Genomic DNA, 15,057 nt, shown 5'->3' with positions numbered 1-15,057 from the left:
TGAAAATTCATTTATTTCTTCCCTGTTCCATGCCAGTAAGGGAATTAAAGATCATGTTTTTAGCTACTCCCTGGATGGAGGAAAATAGAAACATGGGTCTCAGTTGAGTGCACCAAGCTGTCATGCTCATATTTGGTGCCAGCTGGTCACCTGTTGGCAGTACCAGTAGAGTGCCCTGGGACTAAATTCCTCCTGCCTTCTACATCCAACATCAATAGACCATCCCTGTCAGAACGTCTACTCCCGGTGCAAGCCACTTCATTAAATAGAAAACCTCTCTGCTTAAGTGATGTCTAGTTATCAGCTTGCATTTTAATATCTAACAAATTAACTACATTAACTTTGAGGCATATTTTTTCATTCTATGTTGCAACAGAGCACATTTTTGTCTCACAAACACACAGCTGAAAAGGGCAGTGACAAAAACAAGAATACAAAAACGAAACAACTCACTTCAAATATCTTTATTAGTTATAATTTCCATTAGTGCATTTTATGCCACAGATACTATGTTCTTACAATCTCATCTTCTTTATTTTTCCTTCACCTACTTTATAGTTCTTTATTTTATCCTCAATAGGCATGTCTCCACCATGGAAGGAAGATGAAGAAATAGAAAACAGGTCACCAGGACACCGTAAAAAGCAAATGATACATCATTAGGAACACAGTCATTTAACAGATCAGGCTGAGAATATATCATTAACAACCCAGACAGAAGATCATCATCTTCCATCATCATTTGAATTTAAAAAGTACCTCCAAAGGAATTGTTTACTGCTTTGCCTGCAAAAAGTGCTACAAACAGTAAACCGAAGAGACAAAACAGCCTTTAGTGGATTGTTAGAGCACTTAAGGAGGTGTAAATTGTAATTAGCCATATGCTAGACTTTCACAGCCCAATAAGAAATATGCCTGATGGTACAGCATCTCCCTGACCCAATTTTTCAGGTCAAAAGCAGAATGGCTGTTGAGTAAGGAATAAGCCACAAAGGAGAGCTACAAAAACGATTCCATTCTCTGGCTTCCAACTCAACAGGTCAGAACTCTTTTTGCATGTTTGTGAGGGCAGTCATGTTGCTGAGTTACTCTGGATGCTCAACCAGAGCTTCTGCTTTGGAAGATGGGAGGGAAGGAAGGCCCTGTTCAGCAAGTGCCAACCCTAAAATCATTGTGGGTCAAAGGACACATTAACTCTGTTCACAGAGGAATCAGAGTGCAAATGTGTTACAAAGATTTTTTTTTTTTTTTTTTTTTTTGATACAGAGTCTTACTTTGTTGCCCAGGCTGGAGTGAAGTGGAACAGTTTCCACTCACTGCAACCTCTGCCTCCCAGGCTCAAGTGATTCTCTTGCCTCAGCCCTCAGAGTAGCTGGGATTACAGGCACCCACCACCACGCCCAGCTAATTTTTGTGTTTTTATTATAGACAGGATTTCACCATGTTGGCCAGGCAGGTCTCAAACTCCTGACTTCAGGTGATTTGCCTGCCTTGGCCTCCCAAAGTGCTGGGATTATACGCGTGAGCCACCGCGCCCGGCTGATAATGTTGTTCTATATTAATATTGACCAAGTGGTTCAGAGATGGGACCTATATACCTAAGAGCAGTCTCAGGTACTGGCAGAAAAAAACATAGACTTTTGAGAACCTGGTTTCCTGTACTTCTCTGTTGACTGTGTGACTTTCAGTATGTTTCCTAACCATCTTTAGCATATTTTTTAAATTTCCATAGCCTTAATTTATCATTTTTATTATATGGGGATTGGACTTGGTGATTAAGAAGTGGCATTCAAAATGTTTGTGTATGAGTGTACATTATTCCTGTACCCTCATATTTCTGAGAAATCCCATAACTTTCATTAGCTTTGCAAAGGTTCAGGGACTAAAAATAAGTGAAGGCATAATCTTGGCCCTGGCAGATTAACTGTAGGACTAGAAAATGAAACAGAATATTCAAAGTCTTGTGCTGGAACAAATAACTTTCAGGATTTGATTTACTCTGTTTGGCTGAGAATAAGATGCTTCTGATGCAAATGAAGACTGATAAAGAAAATGAGTTTATATTGTTTAAAATGCAATATGATCTTTGGCTCAAATAGCTGTATGCCAGTAAATTAGGGATTAATTTGGTTCTGAAAATCATGCAAATTCTCTTTGTGAATTTGTGCATTAATGTAACTTTCTACTAAGTGATTTTCACTAGAGAGAGAGATTTGGCTACATTTTTAAGGCAGATAAACACAGGGACAAGAGCCATGAGAATGAAGAAGACTTAATGGATGTCATCCTTCTTTATAATCTACTTGGTTCACATTGCTTCGGGTTTTTTAGTGATTTTATTATTATTTTTGAGACAGAGTCTCGCTTTGTGGCTCAGGCTGGAGTACAGTGGTACAGTCAGGGCTCACTGCAACGTTGACCTCCCTGGCTCAAGAGATCCTCCCACCTCAGTTTCCCAAGTAGCTGGGATTACAGGTGCATGCCACCATGTCCAGCTAATTTTTAAAAATATTTTGTACAGATGACATCTCATTATGCTGCTCAGGCTAGTCTTGAACGCCTGGATTCAAGCGATCCTTCTGCCTCGGCTTCCCAAAATGTTGAGATTACAGGCATGAGTCATAACGCGTGGACATCACATTGTTTGTGTTTTTATTTCATGATCAGATAACAGTGCAAGCATGCAATTTCCATAGTCTACAACTTCATTCTCCTTCTCCTTGCCATCACCCCACCCATCCCATCTGGAACTACTGCCAAGAAGAAAAAGTCTTCACTGGAATGCAAGCTCCACAGGAGGGTTTTTGTCTGGTTTAACACTGTATTATCTCTAGAAGAGTGCTCAGTACAGAGTAGGTCCTCAGCAACCATGTGCTGAATGCATTCTAATACTGATGATTTTCAGAATGGTTTAGGATTTGGGACCTCTCCTTTCTCAGCCTGAGTAGCTTAAGTGTATCGAACTTGATTCTCTGAAATCTACTTTGGTTTCCTATTTTCTAAAAGCAATGGAGAGGGAGAGAGATCATTGTGGCGGATGGGAGGCAGGATTAGATGACTCAGATGGACAGAGCAGTGTGCAGAAGCTTGCATTGTGAATTTTAGCTCCAGATTGACTGCAAGAACAAGCCAGCAATCCCAAGAGGATCCACAGACCCTCTGAAAGAAGCTGACTGCTCCTGCAGGACCCACGAAACACCCCAAAAATTCAGCTGCAGCAAGACCCGCCAAGGAGAATCTGAGCTCAGACACACCTGGCCCTGACCCACCTGATTGTCCTTCCCTACCCACTGTGGTAGCTGAAGACAAAGGGCATATAATCTTGGGAGTTCTAGGGGCCCACCCACCACTGGTTCCTCTCCATACTACCACAGTTGATGCTCTCTGGCAAGGACCTCCTCCTGGCAGGAGGCTAGCCAGCACAAAAATAGAGCATTAAACCACCAAAGTGAAGAACCCTCATGGAGTCCATTGCACTCCCCTGCTACCTCCACTGGAACAGGCACTGGTCTCCACAGCTGAGAGACCCATAGATGATTTACTTCACAGGACTCTGTGCAGATAACCACAGTACCAGCCCAGAGTGAGGCAGACTCCCTAGGTGGCTAGACTCAGAAGAGAGACAACATCACTGCAGTTTTGCTTACAGAAGTCACATCCATAAGAAAAAGGGGGAGAGTACTACATCAAGGGAACACCCCATGGGACAAAAGAATCTGAACAACAGCCTTCAGCTCTAGATCTTCCCTGTGACAGCGCCTACTCAAATGAGAAGGAACTAGAAAACCAACTCTGATTACAAGGCTCTTTAACACCCCTGCAAAAATCACACTAGTTCGCCAGCAATTAATCCAATCCAAAACAAGAAGAAATCCTTGATTTACCTGAAAGAGAATTCAGGAGGTTAGTTATTAAGCTAACTAGGGAGGTACCAGAAAGAGACAAAGCCAAATGCAAGGAAATCCAAAAAATGATACAATAAGTGAATGGAGAAATGTTCAAAGAAATAAATAGCTTAAAGAAAAAACAATCAAAACTTCGGGAAACACTGGACACACTTAGAGAAATGCAAAATATTCTGGAAAGTCTCAGCAATAGAATTGAACAAGTAGAAGAAAGAAATTCAGAGCTTGAAGACAAGGTCTTCAAATTAACCCAATCCAACAGAGATAAAGAAAAAAGAATAAGAAAATATGGACAAAGCCTCTAAGAAGTCTTGGATTATGTTAAATGACCAAACCTAAGAATAATTGATGTTCCTGAGGAAGCAGAGAATTCTAAAAGCTTGGAAAACATATTTGGGGGAATAACTGAGGAAACCTTCTCCAGCCTGGCTAGAGACCCAGACATCCAAATATAGGAAACACACAGAACACCTGAGAAATTCATTGCAAAAAGATAATTGCCTAGGCACACTGTTATCAGGTTATCCAAAGTTAAGATGAAGGAAAGAATCTTAAAAGCTGTGAGAGAGAAGCACCAGGTAACTTATAAAGGAAAACTTAACAGATTAACAGCAGATTTCTCAGCAGAAACACTACAAGCTAGACAGGATTGGAGCCCTATCTTTAGCCTCCTCAAACAAAACCATTATCAGTGAAGAATTTTGTATCCAGTGAAACTAAGCATAATATATGAAGGAAAGATACAGTCTTTTTCAGACAAACAAATGTGAGAGAATTCGATACTACCAAGTCACCACTACAAGAATTGCTAAAAGGAGCTCTAAATCTTGAAACAAATCCTGGAAACACAAATCACACAAGATCTATAAAACAAAAAAACAAGTTAAAAGGCAAAAACATAAAACAAAAAATCCAAGGTACACAGGTAAAAAATAGCATGACGAATGCAATGGTACCTTACATCTCAATACTAGCATTGAATGTAAATGGCCTAAATGCTCCATTTAAAAGATAAAGAACCTCAAAATGGATAAGAACTCACCAGCCAACTATCTGCTGCCTTCAGGAGATTCATCTAATACATAAGGACTCACATAAACTTAAAGTAAAGGAGTAGAAAAAGGCATTTTGTGCAAATGGACACCAAAAGTGAGCAGGGGTAGCTATTCTTATATGAGACAAAACAAACTTTAAAGCAATAACAGTTAAAAGAGACAAAAAAGTTGTCCAACAGGAAAATACTACAATCCTAAACATATATGTGTCTAACACTGAAGCTCCCAAATTTACAAAACAATTACTAATAGACCTAAGAAATGAGATAGCAGCACAACAATAGTGGGGGACTTTAGTACTCCAAGGGCAGCACTAGATGGGTCATCAAGAAAGAAAGTCAACAAAGAAACAATGGATGCAAATGATACATTGGAACAAATAGACTTAATAGATTATAGAACATTTCATCCAAAAAGCACAGAATACACATTCCATTCAACAATGCATGGAATGGTCTCCAAGATAGACCATATAATAGGCCATAAAATGAGCCTCAATACATTTTAGAAAATTGAAATTATACCAAGCACTCTCTCAGACAACAGTAGAATAAAACTGGAAATCAACTCCAGAATGAACCTTCAAAACCATGCAAATACATGGAAATTAAATAATGTGCTCCTGAGTGTTGGGTCAAAAACAAAATCAAGATGGAAATTTTAAAAATTTTCTTTTTTTTTTTTTTTGAGATGGAGTTTCGCTCTTGTTACCTAGGCTAGAGTGCAATGGCGTGATATTGGCTTGCTGCAACCTTCACCTCCTGGGTTCAGGCAATTCTCCTGCCTCAGCCTCCCAAGTAGCTGGGACTACAGGTGTGTGCCACCATGCCCAGCTAATTTTTTATATTTTTAGTAGAGATGGGGTTTCACCATGTTGACCAGGATGGTCTTGATCTCTTGACCTTGTGATCCACCCACCTCGGCCTCCCAAAGTGCTGGGATTATAGGTGTAAGCCACCACACCCAGCCTATAAAATTTTTCAAACTGAACGACAGTAATAACACAACCTACCAAAACCTCTGGGATATAGCAAAGGCAGTGCTAAGAGGAAAGTTCAGAGTCCTAAATGCCTACATTAAAAAGACTGAAATTGCACAAATAGACAATCTAAGGTCACACCTCAAGGAACTAGAGAAACAAGAACAAACCAAACCTAAACCCAGCAGAAGAAAGGAAATAACCAAGATCAGAACAGAACTAAATGAAATGAAACAAGTAAACAAAATACAAAAGATAAATGAAACAAAAATTGGTTCTTTGAAAAGATGAATGAACATCCAAATAACCTCATTTAGAAATGAAACAGGAGATATTACAACTGACACCACTGAAATACAAAAGATCATTCAAGGCTACTATGAATACCTTTATGCACATAAACTCGAAAACCTACAAGAAATGGATAAATTCCTGGAAAAATACAACCCTCCATGCTTAAATCAGAAAAAATTAGATACCCTGAACAGACCATAACAAGCAGTGAGATTGAAATGATAATTTAAAACTTATCTACAGAAGTAGTCCAGGACCAGACGGATTCATAGCAGAATTCTACCAGACATTGAATGAATTGGTACCAATCATTTTGACACTATTCCACAAGATAAAGAAAGAAGGAACCTTCCCTAATTCATTTTGTGAAGCCAGCATCACCCTAATACCAACAACAGGAAAGGACATAACCAAAAAGAAAACTACAGACTGATATCCTTAATGAACACATATGCTAAATCCTTAACAAAATACTAGCTAACTGAATTCAACAATATCAAAAAGATAATCCACCACAGTCAAGTGGGTTTCATACCAAGGCTGCAAGGATGGTTTAACATATGCAAGCCAATAAAATGTGCTACACCACATAAACATAATTAAAAACAAAAATCACACTATCATCTCAATAAATGCAGAAAAAGCATTTGACAAAATCCAGCACCCCTTTATGATTAAAACCATTGGCATACAAGGGACATACCTCAATGTAATAAAGGCCCTTTATGACAAACCCACAGCAAACATAATACTGAATGGGGAAAAGCTGAAAGTATTCCCTGTGAGAACTAGGACAAGACAAGGATGCCCATTCTCACCACTCCTCTTCAGAATAGTTCTGGAAGTCCCAGCCAGGGCAATCAGACAAGAGAAAGAAATAAAGGGCATCCACATCAGTAAAGAGGAAGTCAAACTGTTACCGTTTGCTGACCATATAATAGTTTACCGTGAAATCCCTAAAGACTCCTCCAAAAAGCTCCTAGAACTGATAAAATAATTCAGCAGGACAGGCGTGGTGGCTCATGCCTGTAATCCCAGCACTTTGGGAGACAGAGGCAAGCAGATCACCTGAGGTCAGAAGTTCAAGACCAAACTGCCCAACATGGTGAAACCCCATCTCTACTAAAGATACAAAAAATTAGCTGGGTATGGTGGCAGGCACCTGTAATCCCAGCTACTTGGGAGGTTGAGGTAGAAGAATCGATAGAACCCAAGAGGAACAGGTTGCAGTGAGCCGAGATCGCACCACTGCACTCCAGCCTGGGCAACAAGAGCAAAATTCCATCTCAAAAAAAAAAAAAAAATTTCAGCAAAGTTTTTGGATACAAGATTAATATAAACAAATCAGTAGTGACCTTCTATATACCAATAGCGACCATGCAGAAAATTAAATCAAGAACTCAACCCCTTTTCCAACAGCTGCCAATGAAATAAAATATTTAGGAATATATCTAACAAAGGAGTCAAAACTACAAGGAAAACTACAAAACACTGCTGAAAGAAATCATAGATGACACAAATGGAAACATATCCCATGCTCATGGATAGGTATAATCAATATTGTGAAAATGACGATACTGCCAAAAGCAATCTACAAATTCAATGCAATCGCCATCAAAATACCATCATAATTCTTCACAAAATTAGAAGGAAAAACAATTCTAAAATACACACAGAACCAAAAAAGAGCCTGCATAGCCAAAGCGAGACTAAGCAAAAAGAACAAATCTGAAGGCATCGCACTACCTGATTTCAAACTACACTATAGGGCCATAGTCACCAAGACAGCATGGTATAAAAATAGGTATGTAGGCCAATGGAACAGAATAGAGGACCCAGAAATAAAGCCAAATACTTACAGCCAACTTAACTTCAAGAAAGCAAACAAAAACATAAAGTGGAGAAAGGACACCCTTCTCAACAAATGGTGCTATGATAATTGGCTAGCCACATGTAGGAGAATGAAACTGGATCCTTATCTCTCACATTATACAAAAATCAACTCAAGATGGATTAAGGCTGTAAATCTAATACCTGAAAACATACAAATTTTAGGAAGACACTGGAAAAACCCTTCTAGACATTGGCTTAGGCAAGGATTTCATGACCAAGAATCTAAAAGTAAATGCAATAAATAAAAACAAAGATAAATAGTTGGGACTTAATTAAACTAAAGAGCTTTTGCATGGGGAAAGGAGCAGTCAGCAGAGTAAAAAGACAATCCACAGAATGAGAGAAGATCTTCACAGTCTATACATCTGACAAAGGACTAATATCCAGAATCTTCAATGAACTCAAACAAATCAGTAAGAAAAAACAAACAATACCATCAAAAAGTGGGCTAAGGACATGAATAGACAATTCTCAAAAGAAGATATACAAATGGCCAAAAAACATATGAAAAATGCTCAACATCACTAATGATCAGGGAAATGGAAATCAAAACCACAATGTGATACCACCTTAACTCCTGCATGAATGGCCATAATAAAAAAGAATAAATAAATAAAAAACAGTAGATGTTGGCATGGATGCAGTGATCAGGGAACACTTCCACACTGCTGATGGGAATGTAAAATAGTATAGCCACTATGGAAAACCGTGTGAAGATTCCTTAAAGAACTAAAAGTACAGCTACCATTTGATCCAGCAATCCTACTGGGCATCTACCCAGTGAAAAAGAAGTCATTATACAAAGAAATACTTGTACATGCAGGTTTACAGCAGCACAATTGACAATTGCAAAATTGTGGAACCAATCCAATGCCCATCAATCAGTGAGTGGATGAAGAAGCTGTGGTGCATACATATGATGGAATACTACTCAGCCATAAAAAGAAATGAATTAAGGGCATTTGAAGCAACCTGGATGAGACTGGAGACTATTATTCTAAGTGAAGTAACTCAGGAATGGAAAACCAAACATCGTATGTTCTCACTGATATGTGGGAGCTAAGCTATGAGGATGCAAAGGCATAAGAATGACACAGTGGACTTGGAATTGGAGAGAGAGTGGGGTGAGGAGAGGGATAGAAGACTACAAATAGGGTGCAGTGTATACTGTTCGGGTGATGGGTGCACCAAAATCTCACAAATTACCACTAGAGAACTTACTCATGTAACCAAACACCACCTGTACACCAATAATTATGGAAAAATAAAAAATAAAAATAAAAATGGAAAAAAGTAAAAGTAATGCAAATTGCTGGTTTTAATTTAGAAAGCCCGGTTGGCCTTGACATTTTTGATATAGGGCATTGTCATCCTTGTGCAATACTCAACCAATAGAAGTGGTTCTGGAAGTTCCAATAAGCATCCATATTTTAATCCTGGGAAACTGTGAGGCATTTGTGCCTGCATAGGCCAAGTTTTTCATCCATTCTACTGAATCACTCTATTTACTGACCCCCATGAATATAGCAAATTCATCATGTCACTCGGTATTCCCTAGTTATATCTCTCACATGTAAGAAATAGCATGAGCAACAGAAACAGTAACAACACTGACATTTTCATTAAATATGGGCACCCAGGAATGAATTTGTTGAATTAAATGAATGCACTATTATCTAAGCTTAGTGCCTCTTGGACAGAATGTAAAATTGGACTCTTAGCAGGCAATATACTCTACTATCTAAATTTAAATATAATAGTTAATTTTTCTCATATTTCATATCTCTCTACCTTAATCTCCTGAATTTTATAGCTAACTCCATTTATACTCTTGTTTTATGGCTAACGTTTGAGACATGGAAATGGCCAGTATAGCTATATTAAATTTAGATCTATTTTAATGTGTTTTTCACCCATGTAACAATGTTTTTGAAGGACAGTTGTTGGTTTGGCAGACCAGATGACATTCGCCTCACTGCTTAATCCATTTTCTTTTTGCTTCTCTTCTTTTTGTCATTTGCTCCTTCTTCCCAGGCATCTACTCACAAAATCTCCTGACTTCCTTGTGATCTGCTTCTTCCTATTGTATTTTCTATGTTTATATCAACTTAATGTTGACAGATGTATGTATACTTCAGCTATCTTTATTAAGGTATGGTGCTGTGACATTCTAACTATAAAGTGTTATCTCAGCAAGAATGAAGGCTTATGAAGAGGGATAAATGTTCTTCATATTTTTTTTAAAAGGCAGTGCATTTAGGCTGGGATAGAACGCTGATTTCCAAGGATTTATAACAATATGTGATATCTAGAAAGTCTGTTATCTTACAAACCAAATTTCAGTAGCCACCTGGGACACCAAATTACCCATGAAACAAAAGACATGACACAGTAGTAAGGTGCACAGGTTATAAACAAAAGACATGACACAGTAGTAAGGTGCACAGGTATAATAATAACAAAAAAAAAGAATAGGATCATGACTGATTATACTTGCTTCCAAGATTTATGTAACTGACCAAATAAAGTTAATCTTTTTTTCTCTCATGGATCAAAGAGTATCTTTGATAGATGCTATATTCAAAACATTATTTTAATTTTTTATCATTAAAAGAAAAAACAACCCAGATGTTATCCTTCAGTTATAAAAGAAAAATACAGATACTATAAAGTTATGGAAGAAAAAGATTTAAAAGGAAAAATGAGAAAAAATGGTCAGCTGGAAAAAATATGCTCTCAAAAATGGAACTCTTTGCTAAGAGCCACAGATGCAATACCTTGAACCTCAGGAGAGCTTTAATTAGTCCAGCTCTTCCTTGAGCGCATGCTCAGAAGCTTTGGTGCTGACTGTAAATTAGGGCAAGGAAATCCTGCAGGGGCCTGGGTGGGTTAAGGGGGAAGGGCAGAATTTTAAAGGGGCAATGATCATTTAAAGAGCAATGCGTGTCGGCCCCACGGTTCTTGTCATAGGCTCCTCAACCTGCCACAAACCTGATCCACCTTCTGTGTCCCCTGTCTCTGTTAATAGCACCTCCACCCCCCAGTCTGGCTACGATGACTAAACATGGGAGTTGTTCACGATTTCTCCTTTGTTTGCACCTGCAAAATGTCAGTTTTGCTGATTTTTACCTTAAATTTGGCTGCATTTTTCCATTCCTGTTATCATTGTTCTGGTTTAAGCCTTCATTGGGTCCTATCTGGGTCACTACAATAGTCTCTCAACTGGTGTTACACGCATTTTCCACAGCTGCCAAATCATCTTTCAAAACTCACATCACTTAAAACACTTCAGTAGTTCCCATCACCTGCTGAAAAAAGTTCCAGCCCCTTCCTAGTCTCTGTCAATTCATCAGATGTCCTTTCAGATACTCCCCAGACTGCACTTTCTGTTCTCAAAATCATCAATTACTTCTGGCATATAATCCCAATACAAGGTAAATAAACAGTGAATATATAAAAGAGTTTTGGACCCACTTAAAAAATATACTTTTAGGGAGCAAGATGAAATAATCTAATATCTAATTAATACTTAATTTATTAATTGAATGTCATATAAAATATTAATTTATATATTTGTTCACTCAAACACACTATCATGTCAAAGAAAAATTCTCAAAAGTTAAAAACATGATCTCTTATCAATATAGAATGAATCTATATCAGAGCTTTTATTCCATTCAATAATTGATGACAGAACCAGCAGGTTGATAAGCTGGTTCTAAGAGCATTTGAAAAAATTATTATTTACACGCAAAAAATAATGCTGGAGTAGGATTGCTGGATTAGATACAAGACCCATTACCCATTAATGTCCTACAGGGTAATGAAATCATAGTTGTTTTTTTTTTGAGATGGAGTCTCGCTCTGTCACCCAGGCTGGAATGCAGTGGTGCAATCTCTGCCTCCTGGGTTCAAGTGATTCTCCTACCTCAGCCTCCCAAGTAGCTGAAACTACAGGTGCATGCCACCACATCCAGCTAATTTTTGTATTTTTACTAGAAATAGCATTTCGCCATGTTGGCCAAGCTGGTCTGAAACTCCTGACCTCAGGTAATTACTCGCCTTGCCCTCCCAAAATGCTGGGGTTAAAAGTGTGAGCCACCATGCCCAGCCCCACAGATTATTTTACTGAACATAATCACATCTCTACCACATACTAAAAAAAAATCTATAAGTTGACAACGCACTGCACAGTATTTGAGCTCTTATTAAGAGAAAACAGTAAAGTCAAATACAGGAACATTCTCCTACAGAATTAAATAATCCTGGGGGCACACCTGTTAAACAGTGCTCCATTACTACATTAAAAAACACACCACAGCTGGGTGCAGTGGCTCACATCTGTAATCCCAGCACTTTGGGAGGCCAAGGCAGGCAGATCACCCAAAGTCAGGAGTTTGAGACCAGCCTGGCCAATATGGTGAGATCCCCATCTCTACTAAAAATACAAAAATTAGCCGGGTGTGGTGGCACGTGCCTGTAATCCCAGCTGTAATGAGGCATGAGAATCACTTGAACCTGGGAGGCAGAGGTTGCTGTGAGCTGAGATTGCACTACTGTATTCCAGCCTGGGTGACAGAGTGAGACTCCATCTCAAGAAAACAAACAAAGAAACAAAAAAACCCACACCCACCGCTGCTTGCTTTCTTATTATTTCCAGTTTAGGATAATTTTTCTTAACAATGAAAGTAAAGCTTCACATGAGTCTTCTACATCAGTGTTTTTGGCATTATGATCATCTTTTCTTGAGTGAACTAACAAAGTTTTCCAGAACACAACAACTTTAGGTCCTTCTATGTTTTCTCAGATACAGTACTCTTGGAATCTTGTGTAGGTTTTTATCCAGTTTGAAAAGGAGAGAGATATATTAAATAATTATAAATACTGTGGAAAAGTACATAATTCTGTGGATGTTAAAAATGTAGGAGCAACTATCAAAATAATAATTATGTGATCTGTAGCTCTTCAAAATAGCAAGAGGGGCAGTATAAAAATAGCTTTAAGAATCTAATAGATGTCCAGAAAGGAAAAAGATGATAAACAGGAAACAAAATAAGTTGGTAGAAATGATTTCTGATATAACACTCCCAATAAATAAAAATGTCTATTAAAAGACAAAGACTATCAAATTGGATAGAAAAAAGAAGTCCTCCTTTCATAAACATGCTGCTATGGTCTGAATGTTAGTGTCTGTCTTAGTCGGTTTGTGTTACTCTAACCAAATACCACTGACTTGGTAATTTATAAAGAAAATAAATTTATTTACCACAGTTCTAGAGGCCTGGAAGCCTAAGACTAAGGTACTAGCAGGTATGTTGTCTGGTGAGGGCTGCACTGGCCAAAAAGGAGGAACATTATATCCTCACATGGCAGAAGGTGGAAGGGCAAACGGGACAAATTTCTTTGTTATGCCATTTTTGTTTGTTTGTTTTTCTTTGAGATGGAGTCTTGCTCTTGTTGGCCAGGCTGGAGTACAATGGCACCATCTTAGCTCACTGCAACCTCCCCCTTCTAGGTTCAAATGATTCTTCTGCCTTAGCCTCCTCAGTAGCTTGGATTACAGGCACCCACAACCACTCCTGGCTAATTTTTGTATTTTTAGTAGAGACAGCATTTTGTCATGTTGGTGAACCAGGTCTTGAACTCCTGACCTCATGATCCACCCACCTCGCCTCCCAAAATGCTAGGATGATAGGTGTGAGCCACCATACCTGGAGTTGTCATGCCATTTTATAAGGGCACCTAATCCCATTTATGAGGGCTCTGCCCTCACAGGTACCCTTATAAAAATGGTCACACATCCCAATACTGCTGCACTGGAAACATCTGAATTCTGGAGGGAAACACATTCAAACCATAGCATTCTAGCCCTGCCCCCTCACCCAAATTCATGTCCTTCTCACATAAAGATACATTCATTCCATGTCAATAGCCCCTAAAATCTTAACTCATTCCAGCATCAGCTTTATAAAGTCTAAAGTTGAGTGATATGGGAGCCAATACATAGTTCATCCTGAGGCAAATCCCTCCTCAGCTGTGAACCTGTGAAATCAAACAAGTTATGTGCTTCTAAAACACAATAGTGTACAGGCATAGGATAGACATTGCTATTCCAAGGAGAGAAATAGGAAAGAAAAAAGGGGTAACAGGTCCTAAGTAAGTCCAAAGCCCAACAGGGCAACCCTTCCCAGCTGCTTTGCTGGGAGCAGTCTACCCTTCACTTCTCACTGGCTGGGGTCACTATATACCTCCCAATACTACTGCATTGGGAACACCTGAATTTTGGAGGGGAAACATTCAAATGACAGCAGTGTCTCCCTAAATTAGTGTTGGAACCTAATACCAAATGTGATAGTATTAAGAGATAGGGCCCTTGAGAAGTGATTAAATCACGAGGGCTCCATCCTCATGAATGGGATTAGTGCCCTCATAAAAGACTCCAGAGAGCTCTCTTGTCCTCCTGCTATGAGGATGCAACAAGAAGGTGACATCTTTGAAGCAGAGAGCCGTCAGTCCCTCACAGACACCAAACCTACTGGTGCCTTGATATTAGACTCCCCAGCCTCCAGAACTGTGAGCAATAAATTTCTATTGTTTATGAATTACCTAATCTAAGGTATTTTGTTGTAGAAGCCCAAATAGACTAAGACACATGCCTTAAGCAGAAAGAAACTTAAAGGATAAACATAAAAAGATGATATAAGAATAAAAAAATTACAGGTCAAACGTGGTGGCTGACTCCTATAATTCCAGCACTTTGGGAGGCCGAGGTGGGAGGATCACCTGAGGTCAGGAGTTCGAGGCCAGCCTGACCAACATGGAGAAACCCCTGTCTCTTATTAAAAATAAAAAATTAGCCAGGCATGGTCGCACATGCCTGTAATCCCAGCACTTTGGGAAGCTGAGGCAAGCAGATCACGAGGTCAAGAGA

This window comes from Cebus imitator, unplaced genomic scaffold (assembly GCF_001604975.1).
Source record: "Cebus imitator isolate Cc_AM_T3 unplaced genomic scaffold, Cebus_imitator-1.0 Scaffold32, whole genome shotgun sequence".
NCBI lineage: Eukaryota > Metazoa > Chordata > Mammalia > Primates > Cebidae > Cebus > Cebus imitator.
Note: the sequence above shows the minus strand (reverse complement) of the source record.